At 41.7% G+C, this 24,133-nt stretch overlaps 1 protein-coding gene across 2 annotated transcripts in view; it reads right to left on the bottom strand.

Moving 5' to 3' along the window:
- The window catches only part of LOC129170999 (thyroid hormone receptor alpha), a 106,444-nt gene that overhangs the window by 72,908 nt on the left and 9,403 nt on the right, over nucleotides 1-24,133 (bottom strand). The gene's annotated exons all lie outside the window — the stretch shown is intronic.

The following is a 24,133-nucleotide window of genomic DNA, read 5'->3' as shown; positions in this document are numbered from 1 at the left end:
GCGATTCTTTTTACGACACACTTACTTTGTTAACACAAGTAAACAGGATATCGTCGAAAGCGCTCTTATTTTGAAGGCCGTCCTTTATTTACACCAAACGTCCACATCAGCTGGCGTCCCGAAACCCTCGATTACACTGGCATGAGACAGACGTCCTTTATTGTTTGACTTTCCGGATTCTGACTACTTAGAGGAAGTCCGGCGTAGTCATTTCTACGCCATGAATGTGTGAACGTTAATATCGTTATACAGGAGTTCCCTCGTTTATCGCGGGGGATAGGTTTAGTGGTGAGTACCTACACATTTTATACTTTAAGTGCGTTTAATACATGTGTGAGGCATATTTAGGAGTTTTACCCATCCACACACAAACACTGAAGTCGTAGTTTTTGAAAATCTCCACTCTGGCCGGAGTTTTCCAAAAGCTCAGTTTTTAAGGACAAAAATCTATGTGCGTGTGGACGAGAGGCACAAAGCCCACAGACAAATATGTATTGTTAAAATGTCCATATTCATGTTTGAATCCAACTGAAATCCATAAGGTGGTGTAAAGAAGCTCAAACCACCTCGTAAACTGAAGAAGCACCTCAAGTGCTTTTGCAGAGAGAATGAGCAAATACAATACTGCAAAGTCAATACGGTCCTTGCGGATAGTCCGCTTTAAAAATTCAATTCTGCAACACCATCAGACCGTTCAACAAAACCATTTTTGCAGGGTAAACACTGATGCAAATGCATGAATGTTGCACTTCAATGGGACTGTTCTGGTAGGTTAGCGCATTAAATGTGTAAAATAAATGAAGATTTTCTAATTTCATGAATTTCTATATCACAGAAACCCGGAATTCTACAATTATACATCAATGTTTGATCTCCAATACAGATACTAGATATTAGGCACTGGGGACTAAACACCCAAATAACAAGAGTCGTGACCAATTGGTTCAATTTCTTTCATCCCCAAGAGGGTGCAATCCTTTCTATTATCTATTAGTGTTTCAATTGTGTTGTTGTTGTTTTCCCCCCCATTTTATTGCATTTATTTATTTATTATACTGATTGTAATCTCCCAAGGGGACATTCAATTTGCACTCTTCTGGATGTGCACATCACACAGAACCACACACATGCCGGCATGCAAGGACAGATTTCAGAGTGAGAGGGGGAGTGCAAACGGTGGCTGTTCCGTGCCAGGTTCAAGGACGCCTTCAAGGGGGGGGCTGTGTCCACTCGTCAACTGGTCTTTAGACAAACTAACCCAATATGAATTTGTTTCGTCATTTAATGTAGATGTTTGACACTACATCCTGGTAGACGATGACATTTACAGCTTATGATGATGAAAACCTTTATCTTTAACATCAGCACAGATATAATGAAAGAAAGCTTTATTCAACCCATTAAAAGGATGACATTTATGATTTGTGACGCTATTCATGTGAACACGTCACAAATCGCGACCTTTACTGGAACATGAAACAGTATATGAAGTACATTTCTGAAATAAAAACAATAAAATAACACACAAGTTTGATCACATTGTGAGGGCATCACACTGGCAACTCTGGCACGACGACATCACAGCATGTAGTAGTACTGTAATTTCCGGTGTACCGCTGCTTTTTTCTTAAACTTTGAACCCTGCGGCTAAGTGGCTAAGTTCTAAACTCGTGACATCTTCTTTACTTCAGAATTACTAATAATAGTTTAAATACTGTGTCGAGTCAGTGAGGAAACGGTAGCGCTTTCTTTGGCAGGGGCCAATCACGAGCCATCGGTGCACTCGACCCATTGTCAACCCATTGGAAATTGCAGTAGGTATGTATGAAAAAAATAACAGTCTGACTAACGGTGTCATCTTACAAAGAACACTAAACTCATCACACAGCAACTTAACACTGCAAAGGTATATCTGAGAAATATGCATACACGTACCAATTCGAGTTAAAAATGAATAAAACAACACTTTTAAAGTTTCCCCATAATGCATTGCGTCTGAGCAACACACTCATTGCTTCCCTCCTGGGGCGCTGCAATGACGTCAGCCTCCCTCTGGGTTCTGGGTCCTCTGGCTCCCTCTGTTGGACAGAGGCAGCACTGCAGCGCCATCCATCCATTTTGTGTGCTGCTTGTCCTCAAATGAAATGCGTTGCTCAGACAAAATGCGTTACAGGAAAACTTTGGTACATCTTCGTACAATTTGTGGCAGACTGGCACAAATAAATGAATATATTAAATGAATATAAACACTGGTGTACTTTGCTTAATAGAGATGCTCAAATTGTCCCACAAATACTCTGCTCCCCTGAAGGAACACTTTAAATTGCCCACAACATGACTCAAGTTGTGCCACACTGCTGCTTTATATTTCAACTTTAACCGCACATAGCTTTTAATGGCATTTTTTATTGCTTACCCAACCCAGCAGCGACATCGAAAGGTTCAAAATAAAATTTAATAAAGCATTAAAGTTTAAATGTGAGTCTTAAAACAACATAGGGAGCAGATTGATTTTCAGAAATAATTTATTTTGTCCACAGCGTAACTCAACCGGGAGCCTCCAACTTCTTAGTCTGAAATACTACCACCCCTAATGTTTCATCGACCTCTAGGCTCAAAGCCCCAACCCTGAGAATATAGCTTTAAAAATATGTCGAGACAAATCATTATGCTCCAACCATGGCTGCCATGGGGTAAAATAAACTGGTTCACACCCATCTGATGTGGATATAATTTGAGCTCACCACTTAAGAATGTAGGATCTATAGGGAAAATTTTAAATTGTTGTTGTTTTCATTTTAAACTCGTATTGGTACATGTTTGTTTATGCCACGGAGTAAAATAAACTGGTTCACACCCATTTGGTGGGGATATAAGTTGATCTCACCACTTAAGAATGTAGGCTCTATAGGGAAACTTTAAAAGTGTTGTTGTTTTCATTTTAAACTCGTATTGGTACATGTTTGTTTATGCCACGGAGTAAAATAAACTGGTTCACACCCATCTGGTGGGGATATAAGTTGAGCTCACCACTTAAGAATGTAGGATCTATAGGTAAAATATTAGGACATTTCATAGGACATTTTTTTTTCCCATTAGGACATTTCATACATGAAAGCGTACAGGAAAAACAATTTGCACATCCCCTGTTGCAACATTAAAGCTTCAACAGTAAGTTGAACACAACAAACAATAACTGAAGACTAAACCATCATGCCTGGATCCCTACAGCAAAAATATTCTGTGCCCGGTTGACACAATGTTAGTGATTTACTTCAGTTGTGTGCTTTAATAATGGGAGGACTGATGGTTAAGTGTTTGTGTTGAAAAAGCATGAAAAGACAAATAGAGAGAAAGCCGCCTCCAATGATCTTATTAAAGCATAAATGATGTAAGATACTGGATGCATTTACCGTCATGATTAGAAAATCTTTCTATTGAAGACAAACCACATGACATATCGAGCAGTACGTGCTATGATGCACTGCAGACTCCCTTGTGCATTTCTAAAACCTACCATACCTGTTCTATATGCAAGTCAACTACAAAGTGGAGAACCGACTGTTTGCGAACACAATGTTCACAACACCCACGCCTCCTCTCTTAATCGTCCATCTGTGTAAGCTGCTCTTGAGTTGTGCCTCATTGTTACAAAGAAAACTCACTGAGAGAACAAACAAAAAAAGGCTACTGGATGTACAGCGTCATGACAACACAAAGAGTAACAGTGAGGGAGATGATTATATCATATGAGAGACAAAGTACATGCACTTCAACAGTCTTCAACACCATTTGTCAATGCATTACCTGCGAGGGGGACATGTGCAAATTCTTGCACTGCTGTTGGAGATCTCATGTGCTCCATCGAACAATCCGACACTAACAGTTTAACAAGTCCTGCTTTAAAACCACAGGTTGGGTCGCACTCACACTAGGCCAGTCGTGCCGTGCTGGACTCGGGACCCGTTCCCGTTTCCTGTCCCGGCCTCCACTAGCATACGTTTTGTGCTTTAGCCCGTTTTCTTGACTTGTACACAGTTGTACCACTGCAATTTCCTTTGTGGATTATTTTGAGGTGGCGAGGTGGCGGCTGTCATTTACTTGCAAAAGGAGTGATTGCATTCATTAAATGGCACGTCTTTGTGGCGCACATGAATATATAAGCGCGGGTAAACACGTGTGCGGTGACTTTTACATTATTTTGAGACTTTGTATTTATTTATACTATGAAATGTGTCTGTTATTATTTGGAACTTGAGGAGTGATGACAATACTGCAATTCAGCATTCACTAAATAATTTTTTCTCCGAAAATTGGCAAAATTCCCGACAGAAAACACATCTCCTTTACCATAGACTGGTAATAATGTATAAATACGTAATAATACAAGTCAAATATACAGCATACATGTACCACTGTTAGAAAGTCTACAGTTTTTACCCGTTTATATCTTTATGCTTTACTGATAATGCTTTTTCGTCAAGCTTTGTTTGGCAGTCCTTGAACACATCATGGTTGTGTGCGTCCGCAGAAGTTTGTTTGGCTATGGAAGCCTCCCCAGCCTCACAACTCGCAGCAAGATGAACAGGGATAAGAGGGAGTGTGGATAATGTAGACACAGTTTAGAGAAAACGCCTTCTCTGGCTTGCTAACCTTTAGCACTAGCCTGACGACAAGGCTAAAGGCTACACCGTGGAAATTCCATCTGTTCATCAATTATCTGACATTATCAATCATTAGTGGTGATTATCTATACATTTTATATTTAAAGCGTGTGAGGCGCTTTTCGGGTTCAAACCTGGATTGTGTTGCAAGTGAACAACGGCAATTGAAGAGAGAAGGGGAGGATTCTGGAGCTGGATCTAATCTAATAAATATTTTATTGCAAATGTTGATCCAAAATCGGAAGAGAACGTCAACGTCAAGCTAGCAGGAAAGTTTGCAGGCGAGAATGGGAGAGCCGGGGACGCGTCGGGGACATTAGGTGCGAATTGGGCCCATGATTGGTGTACCGTGAGTACAAGTTTGAAAGCCGGTGGTATTCTCTCCTGTAAGAAATGCTGCTGTACATATTACGACAAGTCAAGATAAGCCATGTTTTTCTGTCCTCTCATGTCACTTCAATTACGGGCAAGCTACAACTAATGAGTTTATATTGGCAAGAAGCACACAGACATCTCCCAAATAAACTGCTGCGCCCTCAAATCTAATTAACTTGCAGGTTTAGTGGATACGTGACAGACTTTCATGAATAATCTTGGGAAGGAAGGCGGAAGATGAGAGAGGGCATGACAGAAGAGCATTTTCATGCAATTTCTGTCATTCCATAGGCAGAAACCACATATACTCCCCATGGGTACAGTGACAGATTTACAGTACAAGCTGCTATTATGTGAGAATAACTAAAATCCTCTTTAGTTTTGCATTCAAAGATCTGTCATGCCTCTACATTAGTTAGGATAAGAGAAAGGAAAAAAGGTAAAAAAGAAAAAGAAGACAGATTATGATGTGGTAGCTCATTAGTCTCAAAAGATATTAGATGCAAATGATTTTTGCCTTGTGTTCAAGGTTGTCATATTAATTATTTTATTTTCACACAAAAATAAGGATATTTTACTCAGATTAAGAGATACACAGATGATATCGACTCTTTTTAGGCGGTGCTTTTATCCAAGAAAGACAGATGAGTAAGCGTTGCCATCAAAAGGAGACAAAAAGCCCGTTTCTCCTTGACAGCATTCCACGTGTGTCATGAATTCCTCATAGTTAAACATCCATGCACCAATCATTCAATTTGCCATTTGAAAGGCAGCCATCCCAACACATCACATCCCTTAAAGGCACTGTGCTCACCCAATCCACATGATAAAATGTGCTTTCTCACAATAAAAAGGCAGAATGAAGCAAGTAGAGGAAGAGGAGAAAGCAAAAAGGTGCAAAATATGTTTGAAAAGACAGCAATAATAGGAATGCCAATAAATACAATTACAGATTTAAAAGGTGCTGTCTGTCATTGTTTGGTACTGTAACGGGGGCACTAGCGTTTCAACGCATCCCTGCTCACGCGTGAGTGACAACCATTCTTACCACTACACCTTACTCATTTTAATCTGTTCTCTGAAACCACTATTGGCAACATATGCTAGCTAGTGGTGGTGCTTTTATATTTTTGGGGTGAAAAAAAGGTGTCATTTGGAGCCAGGGAGGGATAGCACCTTTAATCAGGCGGTGCAGCAACTTCTCATGCTGTTGTTACTCGTATCACAAGATCTCGTGTCACAAGATTAAAACATTAAAAGACTTCTAGTTCAGAAAAAAACTGTCACGTGGGCACTACGCCTGGAATGATAATAAATAAACTAATCACTCAATAAATGAAAATGAACTTGATCATTTTGCCAGCCTCGATATATTGCCACGCGCATGAATGATCTCCGTTTTCCTCGGTTCCCGCCTCCAAACAGGCAGGAAGAGGGTTCACTCTGTGCATTTGTTTCAGTACCTTGGCGCATTTGTTTGACAGATCGACGGCGGGGCCGGTAGCATACACACAGAGTGCAGAAGAGTGTAACCTCGGGAGGAGCAATGTAAGGTAATGTGGTGGAAATTAAATGAGTAGGTTGCAATATAGTCATATATTTTTGATATTTTTTCTTTGTGCTTTTCTTCAAAGTAAAGTTAAAATCTCATCTCGTCTTGTTTTCATAGATCCAATCTCATGTATCGTCTCGTGAACCGAGTGTCTCGTGACACCCCTATAGTTGTTACAGCGTCTAAAACATTTCTGGACGCACCAAGCAGATGTACGTACAGAAGAACCTGCTTGAGTTGGTCCCGTTTATGTCGACAACACATCTTTGTCCACCAACTCATCAAGTCTTGCTCCACCGTGTTCTTCTTATGACTAAAAAGTGTCCGATTAAGCCGATGTCGACATACGTGGGTCGACCGATTCTGTTGACATAAAATTTTAGGGGTCATTTCTATGGAAAAATGGGTCCGGTTATGTTGACATACGTTTTAGTATTTGAACTTCATCATTATAACTAAACATGTTCAGTGTAAAGTAAGCTTCCACATAAAAGCACGAGAGTATTAATGTGGATTCAGTTTAGGTTATATCGTACAGTACGTCAGCCAGTCTGTGGGGGGGTCGACACAAACAGGTTCCACTGTACCAATTATACTCTGGAACTCCTTGTTTTTCATATTTAACCGTGTTGCAAAATGCGAAAATTTGTAGGCTGAGAGCGTGTAATTCACAAGATGCTGGCCCGTATCCAACCCTGACCTTTGCAGAGGAGCGTTACCCTCCAGGCGTGTAATGCAGTGAGAGCGAGCGGTAAGAGAACTTGTGCATGTGTTTGTGTGTACGGACGGAAAGAGGCCCTCCCAGGATTTGGAAGCTGGTAGGATGAGGTCATATTGACTTTTTGTAAGTAGATTGAGCCTACTGCAACACACCTACACACACTGTAACAATAGTGGCTACTCTGCCAAGTCTTTGTGTTAGATTTTGGCAGAAGGAAGAATGTTGACACAAAAACTTGGCTTCATGTACTTTTTCAACCTTCACTTTTTTCTCCCAAATTGTGTGTGAGATGGAAACCAGTGCTTCCCAAACATAGATTTGACGCTACCTGTTCATTCTCGCTCATAAACACATTATAATGGAACTGTCTGTGAATGTAGCTAGTCGTTACAACGCCGTACAGTAGGTGGCGGTATGTATCGTAACCCCAGGTTCTTAACACTGGTCTGTCCAAGCAGTAGATTTTGGCTATATGTCATATACTGTTTAATAGGGGGAAAGCTGCACCTCAGTCTGTAAGGACGTGGGTTTCGAAACTGGAAGGTGACTGTTCGTGTCAAATAAACTGCAACTAGTTGTCTGTGCCGTGTGCAACACAATACAGTTCCTCTGGTGAGATTGTAATCAGTATAATAAATACAAAATTTAATTAAAACCGCAAACTAAATGAAAATGAAGCAGATGAAAGTATTTCTCAGAGGCAGCACACACGCTGGTGGAATATACAGTCATGGAAAAAATGATTAGAGCACCCTTGTTTCTTCAGTTTCTTGTTCATTTTAATGCCTGATACAACTAAAGGTACCTTTGTTTGGACAAATATAACAGTGACAACAAAAATAGCCCATAAGAGTTACATTTTTTGGCAGTACAATGCTATAGCTATTCATGTCAGAACTTAAGTGGTTTTGGTTATTATCAAGATAACCATGGAAGTTTCTAGACGTCATCTCTTAAATGAAACTCTTATGAGCTACATTTGTTATCATCATTATATTTGTCCAAGCAAATGTATCTTTAGTTGTACCAGGCATTAAAATGGATCAATAAACTGAAGAAACAAGGGTGGTCTAATATTTTTTTCATGACTGTAAACATCTAAACTGCTTTGACAACCCACATGTACGTTTTATAACGTCAGTGACTCAGTTGGTTTGGCTGCATAGGCAAGAACGGAGAACTGCAAGAAGTGTTTTGATGAATACAAATAAAACCATAGAGAAAAATAATGAAAGGTGACATTTAATTAAAGTGTACTTATTATGGAAAACTGACTTTTTAATTGCTTGTGCAGGCCCTATTGTGATATCGCAGAACACCTATTATGTCAAAGCTCAGCAGAGCTGTACTCTTGTTGGATGTACAGATGGCCACAAATCATTAAATCCCAGCCACGGAGGACATCTGGGCAAAGGGAAGTCATTTTATTTATGATTTTTAGCCCTTCCCGTTGCCATTATAAACTACAGCCAGCCAACTACAGGCTGTGCAGACGGAGGTCTGAATGCCGCTGCAAGGCTGAGAGCTGCAATGTCTTGACTTTAGGTCTCACCCTCTTTGTTGCCTCCAGTGTAGAAATAAAAGATACACAGACGTGGACTATAGTTTTCAAGGTGACACACGCATCCAGCTGCTTTTACTCTTTGTACCGCTCCCTCCCTCTCTTGCTGGCTCTTAAAGGTCCTGCATCTCATCTATATCTCAAATGACAGTGGTGTGGCCTGTTTAACAGCATATAAATGATAAATTGTTGACAGTTAACCACCACAAACACTGGGTGTGGTGTTCCAGAGGAGGGTGTGTGGTGAATATTTGTCTGACACTCATCAGACTGTATTTACATTTGTGCCTGTGAAGCTCGATCCACAAACACCCTTGCATTTATTTGAGGGACATTAAGATGTACGGTAAAGACAGTTTGCAAAGGAGCGTGCCAAAACACTCAATGGAGTCATTTGACTATCTATTGTTTGTAAAGAGGGCCGCACTGTGGTCTAGTGGTTAGCATGCTGGCCACAGAGTCACAGTCTGGAGATCGGGAAGAGCTGATTCTCCCTTGGGCATTTCTGTTTGCATGTTCTCCCCGTGCGTGTGGGGGTTTTCTCCGGGTACTCCGGTTTCCTCCCACATTCCAAAAACATGCATGTTAGGTTATTTGGAGACTAAATTTTCCATACGTGTGAATGTGAGTGCGAATGGTTGTCGCCCGAAGTCAGCTGGGATAGGCTCCAGCATACCCCCGCGACCCTAATGAGGAGAAGCGGCATAGAAAATGGATGGATGGATGTTTATAAAGATAAGATATTGGATCAAAGTACTTTAAAGTCTAGGAACCATGTAGCAAACCTTCAGGAAGTGTTGTTTGTCAGCCTCCATCATCTGTGTCATCATAAGTGACTAATCGTACGTAGGGCAACATGGTGACGTAGCGGTTATCGAGGACTAGTCACATGCACGTAGCTACACTGAGGAGGGACAATGTCAATTTCGTTCTTTTTTTGTTGACTTTTTGCCCTTCTTCATGTCTCCAAAGCTTAAGACATACTCTTTGTTGCAGGGCGTCAAAGAAAAGGAAAGCCATCAACATGGAAGTGAGATGGTAAAATGCTCAGAAAGATCCATGGTGGTGTCATGTGACACGCTTCTGCCTTTTATGGCAGAGGCACGAGTTTGATTCCCAGCAAGGAAAGGCATTCGGCGTACAAACTAAGCCAACTCGCTGTGGTGACCCCTGACAGAGACATGAAAAAGAAAATGCTTCAGAAGGGCAGAAATGCGGCCGACATTGGCCGTCAGTTTGTTCTTACAGTTTTGACAGAGCAATTCTACTGTAATTGCAGTGTTTCTTTACTCAGTATTACTTTGTGCAACAAGCTATTCAAAGTATCAGACTTCTTTTTGTAAAAAATACATGTATGCTTGTTATCTGCTTGTACCCTTGACTACATTTACATTTGTATGTTTACCGTGCAATCTCGGTTAGCGTAAGCCCCAGTTAGGGTGTTCTTCGGTCTATTGACGTCTTTTCAAAAAGTAACGTTGACTGCCAAAGACGTCTATTGACGTCTTTTCAAAAAGTAACATTGACTGCCAAAGACGTCTCTTGACGTCTTTTGCTTTTTTTCGCGGGAGCTACAGATGAAAGTGTTACTCATCTTGTGTGTGAATTTCTGACTTGCAGGCAATGTATTTCTGTCCCAGTGGGGAGCAACAGTTCTCTTTTCCTCCAATCGGCAGCGACAGATTGTCTATGAAGAAGACGGATTGTGGGTTGAGAGAGGAAAATGGCGAAACACATGCAGTAATCGAGCAGAGACAAGAAAGATACAGGCAGATAACACTGTCAGAGCTTGTCTGGCCGGTAGTAACACGATCGCGAAAGATAGGCGACATGGATGATGTAGGTGACGTAGACACAAACGCAGTTGACAACGGCAGCTGAGGCAACAAGCTAGTGGTTAGCGTTGCTGAGCCATGTGGCGCGACACCGGAGCTCTGACGAGTGGCTGCCGTCTGGATCGGTCAGCAGCAGGGATTCATCCCCACATCCAGCAGACCCCACCGTCACTCTGCTTGGATTTGCTGCTTTTCAGAAAAAGCTTGTTTTCTCTGTTTTAGGGTCAAAATCAGGTGTTTTTGCTGAAACTACCCTTTGTTCTACCGCCAATATCTAAAGACCCAAAAAGGCTAGAAACAAACTTTTTTTTTCTGATGAAAGAAGAGAGTCTAAAGTTTCTTTGGATAGTTTCAATGTTTATGTAAGCCCTAAACCTCGATATTCTGCGGGTCTTGAATGTTCAGCAAAAATTCCCAGTCAGTGAGTTAATACACTGTGTGAGTTCAACTGTGTACTTAATGTAAAGTCTCCTTAAAGGAGACGCCTCACCCTCTAAGTTTCACCAGTGATATATGCTCAGGTGATTTAATGGTTCCCTTTTTCATATCATATAGCCAACAGTAAATTTAAAAATGTACCACTTACTGTAAGCTATGTGATCGGTATCGGCCGATTTCACTCACGGATGATCGGTATCGGAATTGGCAGCATAAAACCCTGCTCGAAGGATCCCTAATGAATATGCATTTGAACTACCCAAGCAAGCTTAGCTATACCCATACAGCCCACTTGTTGGAACTCGGTGTTCCAGCTTTAAACCCAAATCAATGGCATCTTCTATAACGGCACATAACAAACATTGCATGTCAACACTATAGGGATGCCAATATTTGCTGAATGGCGTGCATACAGACTGGCCTTGCGTGTTTTACACAGCACACGGTCTTCCTATATTACCATCTATATGACCTCAGGGAATGCTTATGCAAGCAGGCTACATGAGGAAACGCTGTACTTTAGATACAGAATGTACAGCGTGACACACATACCATAAATGCAAGTGTACAGTATGCACAACAGTACAGTGTAAAGTGTAGGCAATATACATTAGTTGCGGTACTATTCCTCTCTCACACATGCACACATGCACACACACACACACACACACACACAAGGTACAGCCCCTTTTGCCAGACTTGGAGCATAATGTGGGTGACCTTGAGCGCTGCAAGCTGCGCCAGCAGCTGAGCCAAGATCAGAACATTGAAGTGGACAGTGGGAGGCAGTATGGTCAGTGTTTAAAAGCGAGGGAGAGACATAAGGTCAAACATATGAATAATTCCGAGGGGAAAAAAAAAAAAAAAGTTCGAAGCAGTGATGTGTAGTGAGGTTCATGGCTGGAGAGGCACTTACTTCTTTGGAGTTTTTTAATGTTAATATAGGTTAAGGGGATGATAAGAAAAAGAAGACAATTTTGTTTTAAAATACTTCTCAGTCCCATTTTTTGATTTTTATTTATCAACTAAAAACGTGTGGTTTTATCTTTTATTTGTATATGAAGTGCATGCTCCCTATCCTTCTCCAGGAAAAGCTCTGATACTTTGTTGTAAAAGTCTGATCACCTTCTGTTGAGCTTGGATATGTAATTCTCCATCTTGGCAGTCATATTCATTCATTCATTCAGCAGACCATACAGTAACAATATCTTTATTGCATTTGACTGTAGCTCTAGCTGGCACTGCAGTTAAGACAGACGGACAGATGATAGAGTAATGATGTCCCACTTGCCTTGCAGACATTACACAGAGTAGTAAGTCTTGGTGTATAATAAATGTTTCTGGAACCATGCTGACAACTTAGGGTTGCGCACTCGGACAGTAGGCTCGGCTCGTGCACCAAGCCAAGAGGTTTTACGTTATCATGCCTCACTGGTTTGAAGTGCCCGTCATTCCATTGGTATCCTATGTGCTGTGTCAGCAAAAAAGATATAAATGTCCAAAATTGTCCACTGGAAAATACGGACGGACAATAGTTGTGGATGATGAGATGTTGGCTGGATGGATCTTGTAAACTGCCCACTGTTTGATTTTAGCACCAAATGACACACTCAAGCTCCTTACCTATTCACACATTATGTTTATTAAAATGTCCATCAACAGTGGGATGATAGCACAGGTATTTATACCGTGCCTTACCAATGAATTACTTCTTGTTCAGTTATACTGTATGTGTATATGCATGTGGTGTTAGAACCCATATCATCTCAAACTGGGTCATTGTACAGTCAAGGCAGAGCCTCCATTGACCCCAACCTGGTGACGAGTTCAGTACGCGGTCACTTGTCAACTGGAGTCTGGTTGTTCAAATCATTCATGCAGCATGAAGCAATGGCGAGATACAGTAAATGAAAGATTTCAAACAAGTGTGCCACAGTGTGGTGGTGGTGGTTTCGGGGTACACTCGGATGGGAACAAAGCTTCATTTGCCTCGCAGTATTGACTAGGCCTCATTCCAGATTAGCCAAGCCTACCCAGTGTTAATTTATGTTGTCTCGAAATGAGTCTTGACACACAGAGCACATGGCCAATAAAGAGGTTTGGACAAAGTCTGCTGAATGTTGTTAAATTAGAATGTGACCAGGGTATGTGCAGCAATGCATAAACACCACAAACGGCTGCACTCAGTCGAACACAAGACTGAAGCCTACAGTATGTCCTTGAGACGGCTCTGGAGATTGCCAGTTGCTGGGTTTGCAAGGAAATTGGCAGGCACCAAACCTGAGCTGGTTGCATAAAAGACCACTACCACTACCCTCTCCCAGTTGGCTGGGATAGACTCCAGTTCCAATGTGACCCTTCGAGAGATAAATGGTAGAAAGCGGATGGATGATTTTTGTTTTTCCACAGTACTGTGAAAAAGATCAGCATCAATTTTATTGTTTTAATGAAAATGATTTTCACAGCAATCATTTTGACAAAATAAAACAATACAAGATGGATGAAGGGGGTAATACAGTATAGGAATTTCTCATTCCAGGTTGAATCTCTATTTCCGGTGTATAAGCCTCTACTTCTTTCTTACAGCGGTGCGGTTAATTTATGGCCGTGTTCTAATCTCGTGACATCTCTGTTACTTCAGAACTTTTAATCATTCAAATACTGTGCCGCTCGCGAGTCAGTGAGGAAACGGTAGCTCGGTAGGCTGTTATATTGAGTAATGACCTCCTGCGGTTTGCGAGGGGTTGATAAGCCCGTTGTGAGTTTTCTCACACTGCAGCTCATGATTGGCAGCCTGTCAATTAAACTACCTGGTCCACACGGACTTGTGCGCGACACAATACGCCATTTTATGACGTGGACATGTGCGGCCTATAGTCCGGTGCGGCTTATATATGTACAAATTTAGCAAGTGCGACTTTAACACCGATGCATCTATACGGAAATTTGTATATTGTAAAGACAGTCAAACCTTTAGTTCTCGTACACTGTCTTGGTTATCGTACAATAATGCGTGTAACAAACTTTTATTTTACCGTTTGGCGCGTTGAATCCTGCGGTATTAATAAAGACGGACGGACTACTCCTAGCAATGCTTGTTTATTCAGCCATCTTGGATCACACCCAACACCAAATGGCGCGATCCTTACGTTACATAATACTACGATATCTTGTAAGTCACTCTCTCCTCGTGCTCAGCTTCTAAAACCTGTGGCTCATCCTCCGTATAGTCAGGCTCAAAAAGATAAGGCACTGGATCCGCATTTGTGCAAAAGTAGGCGGCGGCGGCGGCGGCGGCGGCGGCGGCGGCGGCGGCGGCGGCTCTCACGAAGTCTGCTACAATTAATAGTTTCAATCACACACATGCTTGACACTCTGCTGTCGTTGACGGAATTAGCGTTATCGCCTATCTAAGAGCTTTGTGAAATCAACGCGCCAAGGAGAGAAGTTCCGGTCATGTTTAAAATGATCAAAATACGGCAAAATACTGTCAGTACGACATGTTATGGAAGTACCTGTTACTGATCACAGCATGTACTGTATATAAAACCCCCAAAAAGTTGTTGGAGCTTTTTTAGAGGGCTTTATAGTCGAAAAAGATGCTTTGTTAGCTCCCTCATGCCAACTGAACGAACAGAAAAAGGAAAGGTGCTCATGTTTCACATAAGGATTAAGGATGATGGGCAAAATTCCAAAAAATGTGCGTTTTTTTTCTTTAAATGTTCATTTATCCCTTTCATTCAGTCATCATTTATATGCATTTCATGCTATAGTTCTATCTTAAAAGTGTTTTGTGTTAACATTTTTGGGTGTCTGGAGCGAATGAATTGGATTTACGTTGTGTCCTATGGAAACACCTGGTAAAACTTTGTCATTTGTGACGTGGAAAGTAGCACTTTTTCAAGCTAAAGATGAATTGCCACAGCTCTTCTAGATCTTGAGGCTCTGAGTAAAGATGCTACAAGTGTTTTCCATCTTGGCTTAGCCTAGTCCATAATTGGTAAGATGGTTTGCATCCAACTGCTGTTGGGAACATTCAACTTTTTTCAGGCTTGCCAAGAGCGAACAAGACGTACAGCCTTTGTGTCAGGTGTTGGGCAACAACAGTGCTTCAGCGTTACAATAAGTAATAACATACTTTTCCTTGCACCCACATGTGCTAGTGATACAGAAAGAACATGTCCCACAAGGTCGCATAGTTCCGAAAGACATACGCTTATTTTTTAACTCTCCAGACGTTCTCTGACATTACCTAAAAACCACAGGCATGTTTTTTTTACACACCCATGTAAATGTATTGGCTTGACTTCCACATACCTTGCCATAGTTGTCTATTCATCTTCAATTTTCCTCCGATTAACATCTGTTCGAGCGCTTTTACTGCACTTTAAAGTGAAATGCTGTTATTCACTCAAGTGTTCTTGTGCTTTTTCTTTGCTCTGGTATGTGGAAGGGTACCCTAAGGCAATGTTAAGGGAATATGAGGATTACAAACTTTTAAAGAGTACAGATAAAAAATAAAACAAGGGCGCACACACGAACCTATGCTTCTCACACACACAAACACACACATATAGTTGAGGTTTACGTACACAAATCATTGGGTATGAATTTCATAGAAATTTTGGACCCTTATACAACGTGCGTCCAAACGTACGCCGATTTTTAAAAACAAGAATTGATTAAATGTTCAAATTGATTCGGAATTTTCTCTCCGATCTGGGTTTTATGGTGCCGATTTCAATACCGATCAACCATAATTAAGATACTGATACAATCACATGGATTAACTGTACATTTTTCTATTTATTTCCGATGAATGCTATTGGCCACGGCCGCCATGAGACAATGACAAAAATACACTTTTGAAACGATTTTTTGTACTATTTGATTATTTGCATTTTTTGGAGTTATATAGATGAATGGGAAATCATTTCTTAAATAATTTCTTTTTTAGTTTAAGTTAGCAAAATTAAACAGAATAAAATGAATATAGTAGAGGACAAATAAATATCTTCATTAAATAGAAATCTGTTCTACTTAACACTTAACAGAATAAATTTGGTGTCCAGCTGTCAACTCTTTGTGTTTTATTTACGACTGCCAACATTTCATTGAACTGTACACTACTTTCTTTACCAAGCACATCTCCACTCAAACAGTGTGGCCATCATCTTTATACTACTTTATGGTCATTTGCCATTATATAAAAGGCCAAACTAAGAGTTGAAGCAAATATTCTGTACTGATCGGTGGCCGATTGACCAGAGCATCCCTATCTGCAATGCTATTAATATTAAATGACCGCCAGTCTTGAACTATCAAAATTATTCCAATAGTTTCTGAAGCAAAAGTTTGCATTTTCTAGTAATTTACGGTAATCAACAAAAACGTATAATTATAATGATGCCGTTACCCCGGCATCGTTCAGATGATCGTGATACGCTGATAAACGTCTGGGAGGAATTGTCTCATCACATTGATGTTGCCCGTGCTGCAGGTGGTGGCCACATTGAACACACTTGCATATAAAACTTGCTTGCGAGCAGAATACTTGTGACTTGGCTGGAGCTTTCTATTGCTTTTCCTTCATAAAATATTGCGTAATGAAATCGCTTCATTCTTTTTGACCCCGTATTATCTGAATCTGAAGGAAACACAAAAGAACAGAGAGTGTCCTTATTTTGTTTTTTAATCTAAAATCCAATCAGATGAAAGGCGGAAGTAAGTAATCTGTAATAATCCCAATACTCAGACTCTGGGTCAGGTAAAATCACATGGCTCAGATTTCCTAACGCATTACAAAGCAGCCACCTGAACCTTGTGATCTTACTGGTAAATAGTAAATCCTACAGATGAATTACAAACACAAATACATCACTAAATAAACATCAAGTTGACCCACAGCTGAGTTACAAAATCATCTTAAACTTGACTTTGTTGCCACTCTATTTAACTAATACACGTTATTGCCTTGATATTAATGCATATACAACTTGCTTGAACTTTTACTGTACAACATAGTGAAAACTTGCATTTATGGCTGTAGTGCAACAGTGCAATCTGCAGGTCTGGAAAAAAAGCAAAAGGTCCTTCAGTATTCCGCAGTCGGTATAACACTGAAGCAAGTGAAACGCATTAATACTGTTCATAAATCCCTCCGCTAGCTCTCAAAAGTTACCATTCTTAATACCTTCAATGAGCTATAAAACACACAGTGTTCGAAAAAAAAAAAAAACGGGCAAAATTCACACTAACACGCGATCTAATTTCAAAATGACAAAGTTTCATTCATTTAAAAAACAAAACAAAGGTCGCATGTCATTGGCATGAGCGCTGGCACATCCTCCTCGCTCTTGTGGAGGAGCAATTGCATGAATTAATTGACTTGTCTTCATTACCTGCATGAATAATCTGTCGAAGTGAGGGAGCAGGCCATGTGTTTTTACTTGGTACATTATTTTCAGTCTTCCAGTTCATCTCTGTCATAAAAATTCACCATCAACTGTCCTTCGAAGATCAAAGATGGCGCCCTCCGTGGCAGACGTCTCTGTGACACTCTCCCGTGTTTTTCTATTTTTTGCTATTTTATTGTTCATTTTGGACATTCAACACACTCACGCAGTACATTACAACAGAGAGACACTTTTGAACATCGGCAGGGTTCACCATGAACCTTCATTTAGCCTCTCAGACTTTGCCTTTCTTCTGCGCCGGGAGAACGCAGCAGCCTGCGGACCTGGTGAGCTGAATACCCGGCGAGCAAAGCATCCCAGGCGTAAACGAGGCAAGCGAGCCGGCCTGCATGCTAGGCTAAAAGCTAGAGCGACGAGGCCACCGCTACCAAGCCTGCTGCTAGCCAACGTCCGCTCTCTTGAAAACAAGATGGACGAACTACGAGCAAGGATTACAGCTCAACGTGAGATCAGGGAATGCTGTGTCCTCACCTTCACAGAAACCTGGCTGACGGAGGATATACCGGACTCGGCGATCCAGTTGGAATCATTTGCTGCTTACCGGGGAGATCGGACTTTAGCGTCTGGTAAACACAGAGGTGGCGGCGTCTGTGTTTACGTAAACAAACGGTGGTGCACAGACGTACAGACGATGGAAAAGCACTGCTCGCAGGACATTGAGCTGCTGATGGTGAAATGCAGACCTTTTTATTTGCCTCGTGAGTTTAGCGCTGTGTATTTAACTGCTGTTTACATCCCACCACGAGCTAACACTGCTAATGCACTAGGCCTCCTGCATGACATCATTGATAAACACGAGACCAAACACCCGGACGCTGTATTTATTATATCTGGCGATTTCAACCACTGTAACCTCAGGACTGTCCTCCCCAAATATTACCAGCATGTGAGCTTTCCCACAAGGGAAAATAACATCCTGGACCAAGTCTACAGCAACATGAAAGGTGCTTTGAAGGCTGTTCCAAGACCCCACTTTGGAAAGGCTGACCACATCTCTATATTCCTTTATCCAACATACAGACAACTTCTTAAAAAAGCTCCCCCTGTACGTACAGCAGTTAAAGTATGGAATGAAGAAACTGATCAAGTACTTCAGGACTGCTTTGGCTGCACAAACTGGGATGTGTTTAAAACTGCAGCGGGGAGGGAAGATTGTACTGTTGATTTGGATGAATATGCTTCTGCTGTTACTGGCTACATTAGCACATGTATAGAGACTGTTACCACCACCAAGTATTACAGAAAATACCCTAACCAAAAACAGTGGATGAACTGTGATGTAAGGGCTAAGCTACGTGCTCGTTCGACTGCATTTGTCATGGGCACCGCTGATGACTACAAAAAGGCCAGATATGACCTGAGGAGGTCCATACGAGAGGCCAAAAGACAGTACAGACAGAAGCTGGAGGGCTACTATTCCACCTCAGACCCTCGGCGCGTGTGGGCGGGGCTCCAGCACATCACAGACTATCGACAGCAGAGTAGCGTAGCCACGTCCAGCCAAACCACACTTCCTGATGAGTTGAATGAGTTCTATGCCCGCTTTGACACCCAAACTCCTGATGAGCAGAGAGGGTGGCTGAACCTGGGGAGCACACAGGACTCACCTCTCATGGTGACATCAGCTGATGTGCGCAGGGTTCTGAACAAAACAAACCCACGAAAAGCAGCAGGGCCAGACAACATCTCAGGACGTGCACTTCGGGTTTGCTCATCAGAGCTAGCTGATGTGCTTGCTGACATATTTAACCTGTCGCTTGCACAAGCATCTGTACCGACCTGCTTTAAGTCCACCACCATAGTGCCCGTACCCAAGAAGAGCAACGTGACCTGCTTGAATGACTATCGCCCTATAGCACTCACTCCTATTGTTATGAAGTGCTTTGAAAGGATAGTCATGACCCACATCAAAAAGAGCATCCCGGCGGCAACCGTGGACCCTCTACAGTTTGCATATCGCCAGAACCGGTCCACGGATGATGCAGTCAACACTGCCATCCACACAGCCCTTTCTCACCTACAGGGCCAGGACACATACGTCAGAATGCTATTTATAGACTATAGCTCTGCTTTTAATACAGTCAGCCCCCACAAACTCACAAATAAGCTCCTCACACTTGGCCTGTCTCCCTCCCTCTGTAACTGGGTGTTTAACTTTCTCACAGGCAGGCCCCAGTCAGTCAGAGTCCACAACCGCACATCCAGCTCAAGAATTGTGAGCACTGGGACCCCACAGGGGTGTGTGCTGAGTCCACTCCTCTACACGCTCTTCACCTACGATTGCGTGGCCTCCCAGAACAACACCAGCATCATTAAATTTGCAGATGACACTACAGTCATCGGACTGATCACTGGTGGTGTTGAAACATCATACAGAAGAGAGGTGGCGGACCTCATAGCTTGGTGTCGTGATAACAATCTCCTTCTCAATACAGATAAGACTAAAGAGATGATCATCGACCCAAGAACAAGGGAAAAGGAGCCGCATAGACCCCTGTTTATTGATGAGACTGAGGTGGAGAGGGTGAAAACCTTCAAGTTCCTTGGCACACACATCAGCGAGGACCTCACCTGGTCTCACAACACCCAACAAATTCTGAAGAAGTCCCAAAGGAGACTGTACTTCCTGAGAAGACTGAGGAAATTTGGCATGTCCACCACAATCCTGAGTTGCTTCTACAGATGCACTATCGAAAGTGTCCTTACCGCCTCCATCACTGTTTGGTACGGTAACTGTACAACACGTGATAGGAAGGCACTCCAGCGGGTGATCAAGACCTCACAGAACATTGTTGGGGCAGCCCTCCCCTCACTGCAAGACATTTATAAAACTAGAGTCCTACGAAGAACACACAACCTCATCAAGGACAGCACACATCCACAACACTCATTATTCACACTCCTACCGTCAGGCAGACGCTACAGGAGTTTGAAGTCCAGGACCACAAGGCTGGCAAACAGCTTTTACCCACAGGCCATCAGGCTCCTCAACGAAGCACTCGCACACGCCGCACGCAACACACGCACACACTCATAGCACTTTATTTATTTATTTATTTGTATTATTTACTTGTATTAATGTCTCGTCTGTTGTTGTTGCTTAATTTATTGGTATATATGTTTATGTGTTTATGTTTCTTATGTTCTTATTCTTTCATTTGTTTTCTTTCTTTTCTTGGGAGAATGAACAGAATAAGATTTTCATTGCATGGTATAACTGCTGTTGTACTATGCACATGACAATAAAACTCTCTTGAATCTTGAATCTTGAATCTTCCTGACTTTCCATTGAGAACGACTGAAGTTTCTTTAGGTCAGAACAATGCACAACCTAATAATATCCATCCATCCATTTTCTATACCGCTTCTCCTCTTCTCCTCGTGGGGGCATGCTGGAGCCTATCCCAGCTGACTTCGGGCAACAGGCGGGGTACACCCTGCACTGGTCGCCAGCCAATCGCAGGGCACATATAGACAAACAACCATTCACACTCACATTCATACCTATGGACAATTTAGAGTCACCAATTAACCTAACATGCATGTTTTTGGATGTGGGAGGAAACCGGAGTACCCGGAGAAAACCCACGCACGCACGCGGAGAACATGCAAACTCCATACAGAAATGCCCAGGGGAGAATCAAACCCAGGTCTTCCTGATCGCCAGGCTGTTACTTTGTTGGCCAACATGCTAACCACTAGACCAGCGTGCGGCCCCCTAATAATATCAATAAATATAAATCCGGCCTACGATCGATTTGAATTGTAAGCGATAATGACAATTTAACCACGACCTGAAAAATTGAGAGAGACAAAACTAGAGGAGATGTTGAAAAAGACCAGCGCAAAATCCGTCATTTGGACTTGGTTTGTATTTAAGCAGTATGACCATCAGCAGAAAGCCATACTCACCAGTAGGGTTATCATGATAACAGAATTTCAGTAGTCGATACTAATATCTGTAAATTTCCACGATTCTCCATACTTATTTGATACCATGATAAAATAACTTTTTTTTAATTCACTGTTTTATGGAAAACTGTTTCAAACTGTCAAATACTTAAAACCACCGTGCTTATACAGAATTTAAGTAAGTAAGTAAAGTTTATTTATATAGCACCTTTCACAGACAAACAAAGTCACAAAGTGCTTCACAATCATATTAAAGCTGATGGGGATGTCATACAACATCCTGTCAAAAAATTCGAGCTATCCCTTTAAGTCAGGGGTCTCAAACTCGCGGCCTGCCCACCAAATTGTATATTGCAGCCCGCGACTGAACATGAAAGAGTAGTGTAACTCCAGCCCGCAACATCCGTGCAAGCTCAGTGTTACTTCCATACTTACAGGGGCAAGTAAACACCAACACTGAACTAACAGTGGTGTTATCACATGGATGTATTGTGAATTGTATCGTATCGTGAGGTACCCTGAGATTCCCAGACCTACGCCCAATACTTGATGCGGCCCAGCCTCACCCACACTCTACCTCCACTGGCCCCCAGTGGAATTGAGTTTGAGACCCCTGCTTTAAGTGCAGCTGAAGCCCAGCTCTACTGCATGTACTCCTATTCCTTTTCTTTCCCTTCTGGTAAATTGTGTGATGGGGTATATTTTACAAACTGAAGTACTGTCATGCAATCTCCGAAAGAAAATGAAGCAAACTTTTTTGCTGTCCAGGCGTCATGTTTCGTATTAAAAGCGTCTTCATCCAGAACATTGACATTTATTAAACATGAGTTTTCTTGTATCCATGTGCTGGAGGATATGACTTATTTCGGCTTGTGTAGCTTTAATTTGCCTCCTTGTTGGTGTAAACATTGCACCCTCTGGCTTCGTCTTCTTCTCTTGTGAATTGAATGTTATACTTTTGCAGAGGGATAGATAATCGTCTCGAGGTTGAACGTGGAATGCAAAAATCAAATTACAGATTTACAGACGTCCCTCGTTTATAGCGGCTAATTGGTTCCAGACACAACCGCGCTAAATGAATTTCCGCAATAACGGATTTAATGTTAATAACTAGAATATTTTCATAGAGGATAGAAAACCTGTGTATGACTTTCTAAGTAGGTTTAACATTATTAGAGTCCTGTAGACATGAAAGAACATGCCTACAGTCACCTTTACACTCCTGTTATTCATTGTTTGCACCACATTGCAACGCTTATGCTGAAGGGACTAGCTAGCGAGCTCACCAGTTAGCCTCAAATTTATTTCTTCTAAACTTAAGAAGCCAAAAACTTACCACTTCCACACGGGGAGGGAGGAGAACTTTTTTTTCCCACGCTATCATAAATTCTACCACACCTTGGAAATTAGTTTAGTTTAGTTTTTCTTTTGTTTTGAAAAAAAAAAGTTAAGTAAAACAGTTTATGAATGGACATATATGTTTTATCAGGGGTGGCCATTACGGCGATTGCGAAGGTCCTGTTGGTCGCGTGTCACCTACAACATAACCGTCACTTTTGTACACGTCATATGACATCAGTCAGCTGACATTAAGCCCCCCCCCTCCTGTGGAGAACAGACGTCGGCAGCCACACACGTTTAATGCAACTTTTTCACTGACATATTACTCCGTTTATGCACACAACTATTGAGGAATTATGTGTAATTATCTGTATTGCCATATTGATTTGAATTGTCAATTACTGAATGGTGTCAACTATTTTGATGGCCTGTAAACTTTGAAACTGTGAAAGTGAAATACTAATCTAAAAAGTGGGAGCACCCGTGTGCTCTTAAAGGTACATGTATAGCCTATTATTTACATATTGAGCACAGTTAGTTTGAAATAACGACTATTTGAAATATCAATACCAAATATCATAAAAAAGTTTCACTACGCTTTATTTTTTGAAAAACATGCAGTGGAATCACGTGTGACATAAGGAGAGGAAGAAAAAGTATTTAAAGTTAATTAAAGCATTTGTTCTTCAAGCCTGTGTAAATAACCCTAATGTTGACATTACAGACAGTACAGTTAAATATCGAAAAACTATTTCCTGCCGCAGCGGCACGACACGGCAGCAGCAGTCCGCCTCCCATGCAGCCCACCACCACAGCTTCAACAATCCACTGTATTTTTCCCCGTTTTTCTTTCGCCTCATATTTAGTCTCAAATGCTGATGCTATGTGGGAATGCATGAAGGTAATGTTTGTTGACGTTATTAAATGCTAAAGTGAATATTTGTTCTGTGCACAACCTCAAGTTAATTCATGCTAGCACACTGCCTGTTCTCACGCACATCAAACAGCAACGTTATAATCTTCTCTCTGAGAAACAAACTCCAGGCTTGTACTGGTGGTTGGTGGGTCTGTGTTCATTTAGTGCTTTTAATTCGACGTTGTGCCCGTCCTAGTTTTACACAGATCGCTGTAATGTATGAATTCGCCCCCACACGCCGGTCCGCCAGAGACCTGTGGGAACATGGTCCGTGGGTCCAAAAAGATTTGGTACCACTTGTGTAAAACACCGAAACGGAATGGAGACTTTCGGGCGATTTTA

Source organism: Dunckerocampus dactyliophorus, chromosome 18 (genome assembly GCF_027744805.1).
Source record: "Dunckerocampus dactyliophorus isolate RoL2022-P2 chromosome 18, RoL_Ddac_1.1, whole genome shotgun sequence".
Classification (NCBI taxonomy): Eukaryota; Metazoa; Chordata; class Actinopteri; order Syngnathiformes; family Syngnathidae; genus Dunckerocampus; species Dunckerocampus dactyliophorus.
Note: the sequence above shows the minus strand (reverse complement) of the source record. Positions and strands in the feature narration are given on the sequence as shown.